Below are 12,356 nucleotides of genomic sequence, written 5' to 3'. Positions count from 1 at the left end.
TAGGCGGAAAAGAGAAAAAGGGGGTTTAGCATTGCCCGATCTCCAATATTACGCATGGGCATTTCAGTTGTCTCACTCGCGAATGTTGTTGAAAATGCCAACTTGCACTACGGTGGGGAGATGTTTCGGGCTTTGCTAAGGGCATCTGAATTGCCAGAGTCAGGTTTTTTGTTCAAATTTGGAGACCAAAATTTAAAAGATTAAATTGAAGACTCTTCAGTCAATAGCCAGAATCTGGTCAGAAGAGTTGGACTGGGCTACTACTCAAAATGGGCACCATTATGGGATTCCCTGGGCACTCCTGCATGTCTTCAGGACACTCTGAGCAAGCCCCTTAGAGACTCTGGGCTTCTGGTGTGGGGTGACTTGTTGAAGGGGCCCTTATTACTTTCTTGGGAAGATCTTCAGAAGAGAGTGGGACCTGGCTTATCTAAGTTTAAATATTTTCAATTGAATAGCTGGTTTCAGTCACAGATACAAAGCAAAGTCCCCCTTGGGATAGATAGTAACCTAGAAGACCAACTTGTAGTTAAGCCGGGAGTGAGAAGAGAGGTTTCACTATGGTATTGGGCTATTGCAGAGGAAGCAGATGGCGAATTTAAACTAGCAGATGAACTATGGGGAGTGCAGTTCAATACTCAATGTGATCTGTTGTGGATGGACTCATTTAACACTTTCTATAGAATAGTTAAACCTGCTTGGCTCAGGCGCAACCACATCTTTACAGTCCATAGAGCTTATCTTTCCCCGTACAAACTCTCGAAATTTCAGCCTGGCAAAGTGTGTAATAAATGTGGCTTCCCAGAGGCACCGGATGTACACATGTTTAAAGACTGCCCCTTTCTATCCGAGTTTTGGGACAAAGTTATAACATCTATGGAATCTATTTTGAAAATCCCTTTGACTATGAGCTTAAAATTAATTATTTTCGGCCTTGATGAAAATATTGTGGGCCCTGCAAAATCGTTGCTTTTCTACGCAATACTATTGGCAAGGAGGCTAATATGTAAATATTGGGTAGAACCAACAGCACCAACTCACTCAGAATGGCTGACATTGCTGTATGAGGTCTCTAAGGTTGACTTGGCCAGAGCCTGCAATAAGAAGAATCTGAGATTTTGCGAGCTGTTGAAAACTTGGAGGAGGTAGGAGTCGGGTTTTTTTTTCCCAGGGTCCTATGATTATGCCTTCAATGCTCCTCGGAAGGCAAATGAGGACCAAAAAATGTTTTTTAAATTATGGCGTCCGCACTACGATACTCAATCATAGAGGGTCCATGACTTGCGGTGCACAGACTTGGTGGCACCGGATACACTGCGGCTGGCACAGACACACCACCACGGGACGGTGACTTTCGGTGCACTGAGGTAGGGGCACCTTAAGTGCTGAGCGGGTGTGCAGCCTGCGATGATGCCCCGTTCTGGCGATACATACTGTGAGCACTGCTTGACAGCAGTGTAGGCCTGAGCCAGGGGGCAGTGCGTGCCTACCGCTACGTGGCGTTGCCTCGCGGGTCACAGAGTTAGTGGCACTTAAAGGGCTGAGCGGGTGTGCAGCCTGCGATGATGCCGTGTGCACTGATATGTCGTCTGCCATAGCAAAATCAAGACCCAGAACAAAGTGTGAGACCTGGTGGCCCACGGAGCGGGGCTGCATGATGTGGAGGGTGCCATGTTCGCAGGCCCCGGGCTTGGGGCTTGCACCAGCACTTGGTGGGCCCTCTTGGAGACACGCCGGTGACGGAAGGTGAGCAGTGAGGCCTGGGTGCGTAGGGGCGGGCATGCACCGCTGGGCGGTGGAGGGGCTGGGGTGCAGCTGCCTGGGTGCGTAGGGACGGGCATGCACCGCTGGGTGGATGGAAGGGCTGGGTTACAGCTGCTTGGGTGCTCAGGGGCGGACAGGCGATAATGGCGTATTCAATTGTATGTACTCTGCCATTCATGTATCTGGACTCTGTTTCAGATGAGCGATCTGTTTTAGATGAGGGACCTGGTGAACTGCAGTGCATACCGGTAAGTGGTTGGAGACACACTGGTGGCAGCAGGTGAGCAGTGAGGCCTGGGTGCGCAGTGTCGGCACTCTCTCTCCCTGTCCCTCTCTTCTTTTTACTGTGTCTCTCCCTCTCTTTCCGTCTTATTCCCTCTCTCTCTCTCTCCCTCTCTTTCCGTCTCTCTCTCTCTCTCCCTCTCTCCCTCTCTTTCAGTCTTTCTCTCTCTCTCTCTCTCTCTCTCTCTCTCTCCCTCTCTTTCCGTCTTTCTCTCTCTCTCTACCTCTCTTTCCATCTTTCTCTCTCCCTCTCTTTATCTCTCTCTCTGTATCTCTCTCTCTTTCGCTCTCTCTCGGTCCTTTGATGAGTGTATGACACATCTTCATATCTGGATTATTGTCTTGCAGGCTGTGACCTACAGATTGTCACGAGGAGACCCACCATGAGTCTTCAAAATTGTTGTTTTGAGTTTTTTTGAATAAAATGTTTTATTTGGTAATTCAAAGATGAATGTGTGATGCTCATTTTTGTGACGACACATGCATGGTACCTGTTGTGATTGTGCAACATCAGGCATATTTTCTTTACATGATTTTGTGAGGTTGATGTGACTGTCTTTGCCCGGTGGGTGCCCAGGGGGGGTCCTGGGGGTGGTGGGTGTTGTGGCCCTGTTGGGGCTCCCGGCTGCATTAACAGTGGCTCCGTGGCATCTGTTGCCCTTCAGGTGTGGCTCTGGCCTGGGCTCCCTTTTCTGGTGCAGGCTGTCGTCTGACTTTACACCAGGTCAGAGCAGGTGTTAATTTCCTAGTGCTAACGCGTCTTATTGCCTATTTTGGGTTCTTATCGCCGATCTGGCTGCTCATTGAGAATGTTGCGGAGTGGTGTTCTCGCTGCTTTTTGAACTGGAACGCCTACTCTGCATCTCATTAGCGATAGTTGCCGGTGTCATCTGTGAAGATGTTTTTTGCGGCTGCTCTCACAGGTAAACTAGTGATATGGGCTGTTAGCACCATCTTTTGAATGGGGCGATAAATTTATTGCCACCTTGGCTGCGATAAAGTGCTGATAACTCTGCAATAAATCCTTGAAAATATGCTCCTAAATGTACACAATATGCGCAGTCAGGGATAAGGAGTGGAAGGGATGACTACTATTGAAATGTTTACATGGAATGTCAGGGGGTGGAAGAAGTACGTGAAAATATTGAGGGTGGCACATACCTGCGAAGACAGGGTATAGTGATAGAGTACTTGTAGGAGGCTGACATACTCACTTCTGAGGCAATTAAGGTACAACGCAAATGAAGAGCAAGTTGGTGACAGCAAACGTGAAAGGAGTGGGTTTTGGGGTTGTCTATAAAGTACCATTTGCAGAAGACAATGTAAACATAATGATGATACTGGGTACTCTAATGAATGGTAGAGTTTCGTGAGCATCTACGCCCCGAATGCTGATGTTGCTGTTTTGTTCAGACCCCTGAACAACACTGTGGCCCAGTATCTGGGATCTGCAGTTTTGTGGATGGGAGATATCAATTGTATTTCAGATGAGAGGATGGGTAGATCAGCACAGAGTTTCACTTATAAACAAAGGATGTCTTGTTCACTGCTTTCTGCTATGGAATGCTTTAATGTGATTGATATCTGGAGTGCACACAGCCCCACGTTAAGAGAGTATACTTATTTTGAATTCAGGACACTTACAAAAGGATAGATTTTGTATTGGTGGATGAAGACCATACACAATGCCTGACAAGAATATTAGACCTGGAAAGAGCTTTGTCCCTGGTAAGTTTCCTGTACAAAATAAGCAATTAAAGTCTGAATACCCACATGGGCACAATCGGTTTCAGCACGTGGGTTTGCTAATGGGGAATGTGAGTGATTATTTTGAACTAAATGGGAATACTGCTACTACTTGGTGAGTGTAGTGAGACACCTTGAAGGTGGTTGTGAGGGATATGGCCATCTCCCAGGTGGCATTACTAATTAAACAGCTGGGGTTGCGCCTTACCACTAAGGTAATGGAATTAGCGAAAATGCTAAATTGACCCAACCCCAATGTGAGACAGGTTGTAGTGTTAGAAAAGCTTGAAACAGAGATGCTAGAAAAGATAGTCAAGAAAGATCTGCTTCAAAATCTCTCTTTTAGTAAGGTACTGCATAGAGAAGTGGACAAAGCAAGTAGACAGCTGGTATAACTCCTGAAAAGGGAGTTAACCCCTAACAACAATTGCTGATATCACAAGATGCCTGGGAGAATTACTCATATCACAAAAGAATTGATATATACGATGTTTTATTCATACTATAGACAGCTGTATGTGAAAACAGATATGTGGTGACGGTCTGCAATCCACAGGAATGGGTGCTCAATTAAGTGGTGGGAGATGAGATTAATAAATGGTTCTAAGTTTATGAGGTAGTTTTAAGGGTACACAAGGTCCCAGATGAGTACTAGGGGGTAGCTTGTGGAAGAACATGCCTACGGTGGGAAGGGGCACACATCTTACACTTGAGGTAAAGGACCCGACCTGGTGGGCCCCCATGAAAGGCATCCTTATTACCAAAAGTGGGTAGGGAGATTAGCTGGTTCTTACATCTCATGGTTGGAAGCGCCTGACTGCCGATCAACGGGAATAACTAGAAACACCAATATCTCTGAATGAAACTGTGGCTGTCATCAAATAATTAAATCAAGACACAGGGTGTGGATGGCCTTCCAGCCAGTGGCGGCTCCTCCGCTAACGTGGAGGAGAGTCGCCACACTGCTTTGCAGCAGTGAAAGAAAGGAAAAATTAAATGATAATAATTTGATGTCCTTTTCATTTTACCTGTTCCTGCTGCGGCAGGGCAGGGCAGGGAAGGTGTGATGGGCACACTGAAGCACGGATGATGCTTTGGCCGGCCGTCTCGGGCTGGCCAAACAGTCATGTCCATTTAGCCAGGTCCCCTGTCCCATCTGAGCGCCGAACTACGGCACTCAGACCAATCAGAATGCTGCACTGTATGGTTGTGATTGGCTTAGGGGAGCCTGGCCGCTTCCTGTTCAGCTGATGCGGAGGGGAGATGACATAGGAGAGAGGGCGAGGAGGCAAGTGTCTTTTTCTTTATATAACCCCCTTACCATCACCCACCGACTCACCACCCCAACTCTGTGCCAGCCACCACTGCTTCCAACAGAAAGATACCAAAAACTCCTATGAAGTGGCTAGCAAATACCTGGAGGTATACCAAGAGCCGTTGCAAATGGGCAGTCTGCCACATTCTATGAGGGAAGCCTTAATAGTTGTATTATTAAAGAAGGGAAAAGTTCTGTTTGATTTCAGGGCATATTGTTCACTTTCTGTACTCAATGTAGATAAGAACATACTGGGCAAGCTGCTGTCTTTAAGATCGAAGGGGGTCATAGGCCACCTAGAACACATGGACCAGTGTGGTTTTATAACTGCGAGACAAACGGCTCATCAAATCAAATCAAAGTACTTTATTCGGTTATTAACCACAGAGTTCCTCATAAAAACATTTTCGACCGATTTAAAACACATTCTCCTTCGTAAATCACACAGAACGATTATATGATCGCTGCTAAAACCAACAATCTCTAAAATTGTGTACAAATACAACAATGGCAGTAAACTCATAAAATGCAATACAGAAGGCTAAAGCTTATCAAAAAAGGCTAGAACATGGATTAATAAAAATACTAGTTGGTAATATGTTGTATTTCATTATTTTAATTAATTCATCTGTTACATTTCACATTGTAATTATTCCCATAACGAAGGGAGATATGTTGTATTCAATAAAGTAACCTTCTTAATCAACTAAGAAGATCCAGCATCTTATTGGTTACATCCCATCCTCGTCTATGTAACCAATAGATGCTGGATCTTCTTAGTTGATTAAGAAGGTTACTTTATTGAATTATGTTAATAGATAGTAAGTTATAACGTTAACCCCATCAGGAGCAGCTGTCCTGCTGCTCAGCCCTCACCCAACTGACATTCTCACAGCACTAGCATTCAACACATCCAACATTCTATATCACATGCATTCTAGCTGAGCAGCAGGGAGACTCAAGATACAACATAATACCTGCTGCTTCTTTCAGGAAGTACAATAAAACAGCCTACCTATTATCGAAACAAAGTGAGTGAATTTAAATCTGTATGCTTGTAAGTGGCAATCTAAAGTACACACTTTTTCCGCTTTCCCAATATATCAGTCAAGTGTCGGCTCTCAGCAAATACCACATGAATGGAAATATCACTTCTTAAAATCCTTAAAATGCTTAGGGCAATTACATATTGAGTAATCCCCATGCTTAAGCATAATGGACGAATCCATTTCCTGCAAGAAACCAAATACTGCCCAAAAAAAAATAGCACATACAGTGCACTGAATATCAGCCAGGTCATTATGCTTTCATCGGTAATGTATCAAATAGGAATCGCACATACAAGCTCTTGGCTTGCTGTGAGACAATATTATCAAGAAAAAATTAAAAACTAGGAGAGATCTTGAAATGAAAGATGTTACTGGTTAAGTACCCTTTACAACCAGTCATAACATAATGTTCTTAGACATTTACCCAATAACAATCTTTTTATTAATCGATTCCTGCTTCACTGATAGTTTTGGGATCTTGCCACTATTTCTGCTAACCTAATTTCTAAAGCCATTTTGACACAAATTTCAACCAGGGAAGTCTCGTCGCATTGCTCATCAGCATCAGTTCATTAAGGGAATCTCTATAGTCCAACAGCTCCGGGGTGTGCCAAAGGCGTGCCCAGTATAGCAAAGGTTTCAAGGCAACCAACGCCGATATTCTTTTGATGCTGAGGTCAAAGAAAAGTGTAATCAGAGGAGTGCTAGTGGGAACTGAGACTAGTGTCTGACAAAATTATTGCCAGCAATAGCCAAGGTCTGTGTGTCAGCACATCCCCACACCTCTGCACCAAAAGAAGCAGCACTTTGGGCTTTGGTTCGATACCCTGCTAAGGCCGGGAAAATTTAATGGAAGATCATCCTCTGATGGAAGCGAAGGACAGCATTACCTCTGTTGCTGTATCAAAAGCTTGATTTTATAAGTTGCAGTTCCCACTTTAATTTATCAAGCATTTTAACCCTAAAATAATCAACTGTGTGTACTCTTTCAAGGTTTGCCTACCCTGGTCTAACCATAACCAAGCAGTTTTTAATTACACCAGCATCAAACACTATAAGGTTTGTTTTCACAGCATTTAACTCTACACCTCTTTCCTTGACAAAACCCATGAACTTATCAATTAAAACCTGCAAGCCAGAAAGAGTTTTTGAAAAAAGAAGGGAGTTGTCCACAAAAAAAGGATAGGTACTTTGCTGCCATTTAAAACGGGGGAGTAGTTCCTACAATCAGGCAGTCAAAAATACTTTATTTCGGCTTTACAGCCATAAAAGCACAATACATTTTACAACCAATAAGATAAAATAAAATATTACATTGAGGAGGACGATTAGGGGTAAAAGTTCAAAAGAGCCAATCCTTAATCGCCAGAGATAAATTACATCTTTGCCTCAACTTTAACAGTCATTAAATCACTACCTGACCCCCAAGATAATGGCATGTAAGTTGTCAGTAGAACCCAGGTCACTTAGTTAAGAATTATAAACTGTTAAAAAGCAATATCAAGACGATTTCAGCGTTGATTAGGCTTCTTGTTAAAAAAATTAATTAAAAGAAAAAACATTAAAAGTTACATTCCTACCTAAACAGGATAAACACAATTATTATCATTACATTCTCTGGGCCATACAATATAGCAACAAAGGGCAGTAGGGGTATCATAGATCGTAGATCTCTTTCCCCTTTAGAAGTTCTACAATCCATCATTTCTCTCACCACATCATTTCTGTACAAACAAAATAAAGTGGGAGCTAGGATGCAACCCTGGCAAATGCCTTTTAAGATTGGAATACGGTCCGTTGTCTCCCCAGAACTGCCCCACCAAACCTGAGCATAAGTCTCTTCATGCAGCCTATCAATGCTATTTACCAGGTTCCCTGGGGCACCCATATCTATCAGCACTCTCTGTAGCTTTTCCCAGGGGACCAGGTCAAAAGCAGCCCCAAGATCTACTAAGGCTACATTAAGTTTTTATTTAAGTAGGAGAACACATTTCCAATATAATAATGAAAACCTAAAGATCTGATCAGAGGTGCTTGTTCTTGGGCAAAACGCCACTTGGAATGACGATAGGATGTGATGGTTACAGCCCAGTTTAACAATTTCTCAAGCACTTGTCTCACATAGATTTTCTGTAAGTTATCAATGAGACCAATAAGCCTGTAGTTCACCGGAATACCAGACCACCTTTTTTGTAAACTGGGATGATCTCTTCTCCTTTCTGGAATCTGAAATTTCTATCCCTGCCACCACAGCATTAGACTGCAAATTAATATAACTGGCCCAAATTAAAGGTTCATACTTGAAAAGGTCTCTAGGCATTTCCTCGGGTCCAGAAGCTTTTGCTGGCATTAAATTGGAGTTAGCATTTGCAGTGTCCTCAAGGGTAAAGTAAATAGCGTCCCCACTTGCAGACTGAGCTTGAGGAGGAGCCTCAACGTACAGACAGCTCTTGATATCAGGAGACTCTGGGTTCAACTAAATTCCAAAACTTCTGTACACAAGGCCTTTGGCAAGAGTCAAGAAAAACTCGATAATATCAGAGAAATGGGAGCTGGAGCAGGGCACAAAGCAGGTATGGCATCTGGCCCCACTGTTGTTTGATTTAGCCATAGAGCCTTTAGTGTGCCAACTTATGGCATGCCTGCTCTATTGGGTAATAGATATTCATAGTTGTAACACCTGGTCTTGTTATATACTTATGATCTAGTGTTCCACTTATTGAATCTAACAAACGCGATGTCACACTTCCTGAGAATACTAAAGAGCTTTGGTGAACAGTCTGGTTTACGTACAAATAAACAAAAGTCTCTTGCATTTCCATTGGGATGTTGGGCAGCTGAACAACCTTGAGAATTCCACTTTTTAGGGATACCATGGAAAATGGGGTTGTTTTTAAACTTAGGGGGGGGCTAATGGTGACTCATACGAAACAGCCAAACTGATTACAAACACGGAAAGGTCATTAGATCTATGGGTGTTGCTTTCGTCATCAATGGTAGGGCGAATAGCTGTAGCAAAAATGGTAGTACTGCCAAGATGCTCATACTTGCGGTGTAGTATATATGGTATTTGCCTGCGTGTGCCTTAGTCAACTAAAATCTGTACTGAGTGTTCTAATCCGGGATAGAAAGAGGAGCAGTGTCAAAATGGAAGTGTTAACATGCAATTATGAGGAGGCGGTTTAAGGGTTCCACATCCTGAAGCATATTATATAGGTGTCCAATTATAGTTTGGGGCTGGCATGTTTAATCCAGAGTGGAATATAGATAAGGAGCTCCTGCGTGGGGCGCTACCAAACTATAATTTACTAATTTGTCCATTTTCAAAATCCAAGCTGGCATAGTTGGTTCCGCTCCTCATGGAATTGGTATGGAAGATATTTTGATCAAAGTGGTGTGAGATGCTGCCGTACACACAGGACTTACCGTTGTGTCTGATCCCTGAATTTTCACAGTTTAATGCAGGTATGGATATGTCTAAATGGAAGCTGCTTAATAGCCGGGAATATATATGAACTGGAAGCCTTGGGCTGATTTGATTATTTTGACCTGGTCTGAGAATGCCCATACATAATTGATTATTGGGGACAAGTAGATCTACAAGTCACACACAGATCACATTAAAGATGCCTCCACGGACGTGCCAGCTAGACATCAATGCAATTAACACAAAAAACAAAACTAATCATTGATTTATGCAACTGACTTTATTGCTCCACACAGGACACATTGCTGTATATTGGTTCAAGCCTAAGACATTGAGCGTCAGACCCCTGGTTTAAAGATGTTACCAAATGGACTCTGGCAGAAAAGCTTCACATAAAACTTGTTCGGATTGATGGGAAATTGGAGGGAGAACCTGACATTTGGAAGTCACTGTCAAGGAATTTAACTGTCCACCAGATGTCAGACCCCCCCATGATGTCCTCCATTAGTTATTATTAATACTTGAAGTAAAAAAAAAGGTAATAGTATCCAGAAAATATAATAGTGTGTGCGATTTAAAGACTGTGTCTGAACATTTATGTGTATCAAACTGATGTACTTCTGTTATTATGTGTTGTTGTTTAATGAAAACCCAATAAAATAGATTTTTATTTAAAAAGACAGAAGCTCAGACCTCTGACAAGGAGACCACCATTCTGAAATGTTGGCTGTCTTTTTTGGTGGTTCCAAATCTTTGCTGTTCACTGCCCACTTACATTAAATAATATGTGAGGGGTAGAATTAAGTTTCCATAATGTCTGACTCACTTGAATGACCTTATGAAGATTACATGGAAGCAGACTTTTTGAGGATAAACACTCCAGTTTGCCGATACTGAAGTGAAGAAGAGCTTGCCTCAACTTGTTATGTTATGTTATCAATATTTCTAAAGCTCAGCGGTTATCCAAGGGTGTCCTGGCACTAGCTACTGCCCTCCGACCAGAGAATGGGAAGAGAAACCTACAAGCTGAAAAGCCATGTATTCAGTCCTTTCCTAAACACCAAAAGATCTGTGGCGTTTCTGGTATGGAAAGGGAGATCGTTCCAGGCTTTTGCGGCACTGGTCACAAAACTTCTCCCTCCACAGTTGACTTTTCTGAAAGAAGGTACTACCACCCTGTTTGCTCCTAAAGAGTGGAGGGCTCTTAGAGGAAGATACCATTGAAATTGACGTTTCAGATATTCTGGTCCTGTTCCTTGAAGGTCGTTAAAAATGGTGCACAAGGATTTAAAACGCACCTGTTGTCTCACCGGGAACCAGTGTAACCATTTTATTGCCTTGGTGACCGATTCAAATTTTGGTGTACCGGTAAGAAGTCTAGCAGCTGCATTTTGCAGAAGTTGGAAATTGTTCAGATGTCGCTTTTGAGTGTTCAAGTAAAGGCTGTAGAAGTAGACCAGCCTTGATAGAATAAGGGATGTTATGACTACGCGCTGACAGTCCTCTGACACAAACGGCATAATCTTATTAATCATTTAAGGAGGTGGAAGCTGTCAGATGCAACCGCAATATCTGGTCCCTAGAAGTGAGTTTATCGTCCACTATGACTACCAGGTTTTTTACTTTCCTAGTGGGTTTTGGGAGTGTACCCAGTTCTACCAGCCACCAATCTGGGGTCTAGAAATAGCCATTATTTCCAAAAATAATGACCTCGGTCCTGCCCGAGTTGATTCAGGCAGGTCTGGCTCCTTCACATCTTTACTGAGTTCATACAGTCATGGATCCTCTTCCCCTTCTCTGTCTCCTGCCCTGGACGCAGAGACACCACAATTTGAGTGTCATCCACATAAAAAGTGAGCTTCAGGTCCACCAGAGGAGATATGTACACATTAAAAAGTGTGGAACTGAGGGAAGACACTTGTGGCACTCCACAATGTAAGGAAAAAGGTTTTGTACGGAAGTTGTCCAAGGCCTCAATTTGAGTTCTTTCTGTCAGAAAGGATCTCAATAGCTTCCAAGCTAGGCCTTAAACCCCACAGGCAGTCAAACGGTCCATTAAAAGGTAATGGTGGACCGTTTCAACAGCCGCCAAAAGGTCCAGCATAATTAGTGCAGCATTTCCTCCCTGATACAAGGCTTCCCTTATTTCTTCGGTCGATTTTATGAGGGCAGACTCTGTGCTGTGTCCTTCCCTAAACCCATACTGCGTGGGATCTAAGCTATTATTCATCTGGAGGAAGGCACTCAGCTGAATATTCATAGTCTTCTCTACCAATTTCACTGGGAGAGGAAGGTGAGAGATTGGCCGAAGTTGTTTGTATTTTTAGGGTCCAGATTTAGTTTTTTTACCAGAGTAAGAATTGATGCTGTCTTCCATGTTCTTGGATAATGCCCTGATATGAACATGGCATTCAATACGGAAGTAAGTGAAATAGCAATAGGCTCGAGGACTAGTTTAATCACAGAGACTGGACATGGATCTTAGGGGGAGCCTGTTCTAATGGTGGCAAGGAGGTTTAAGGTATCTTTCGTGGTCAATGGGGAGAACTTGTCTAAAGTAGGTTGTAGATCAGATGCCATTGCTGTTTTAGCCTCAATGGTACACTTCAGGGTAATAGGAATTCTTTACATGCTGTTGGCAGACCACACTGCATGTCAAACAGAAAGTAAGGCCTTTTAGAACGGTGGTGGTTAAGGACTTTCAATGCTTAAATCAATTTTCACAAAGATCTCCAAAATACTCTCTAAAGAGATTACGCCAGTTTTAATGTGG

General features: G+C 43.1%; 1 protein-coding gene across 7 annotated transcripts in view; it reads right to left on the bottom strand.

Annotated features, from left to right (window-relative positions):
* The window catches only part of CC2D2B (coiled-coil and C2 domain containing 2B), a 1,917,855-nt gene that overhangs the window by 707,548 nt on the left and 1,197,951 nt on the right, over positions 1–12,356 (bottom strand). The window lies entirely within an intron of this gene.

The sequence above is a fragment of the Lissotriton helveticus genome, chromosome 5_1, assembly GCF_964261635.1.
Source record: "Lissotriton helveticus chromosome 5_1, aLisHel1.1, whole genome shotgun sequence".
In the NCBI taxonomy this organism is placed as follows: Eukaryota; Metazoa; Chordata; class Amphibia; order Caudata; family Salamandridae; genus Lissotriton; species Lissotriton helveticus.
This window is presented reverse-complemented; position numbering and strand designations above follow the sequence as displayed.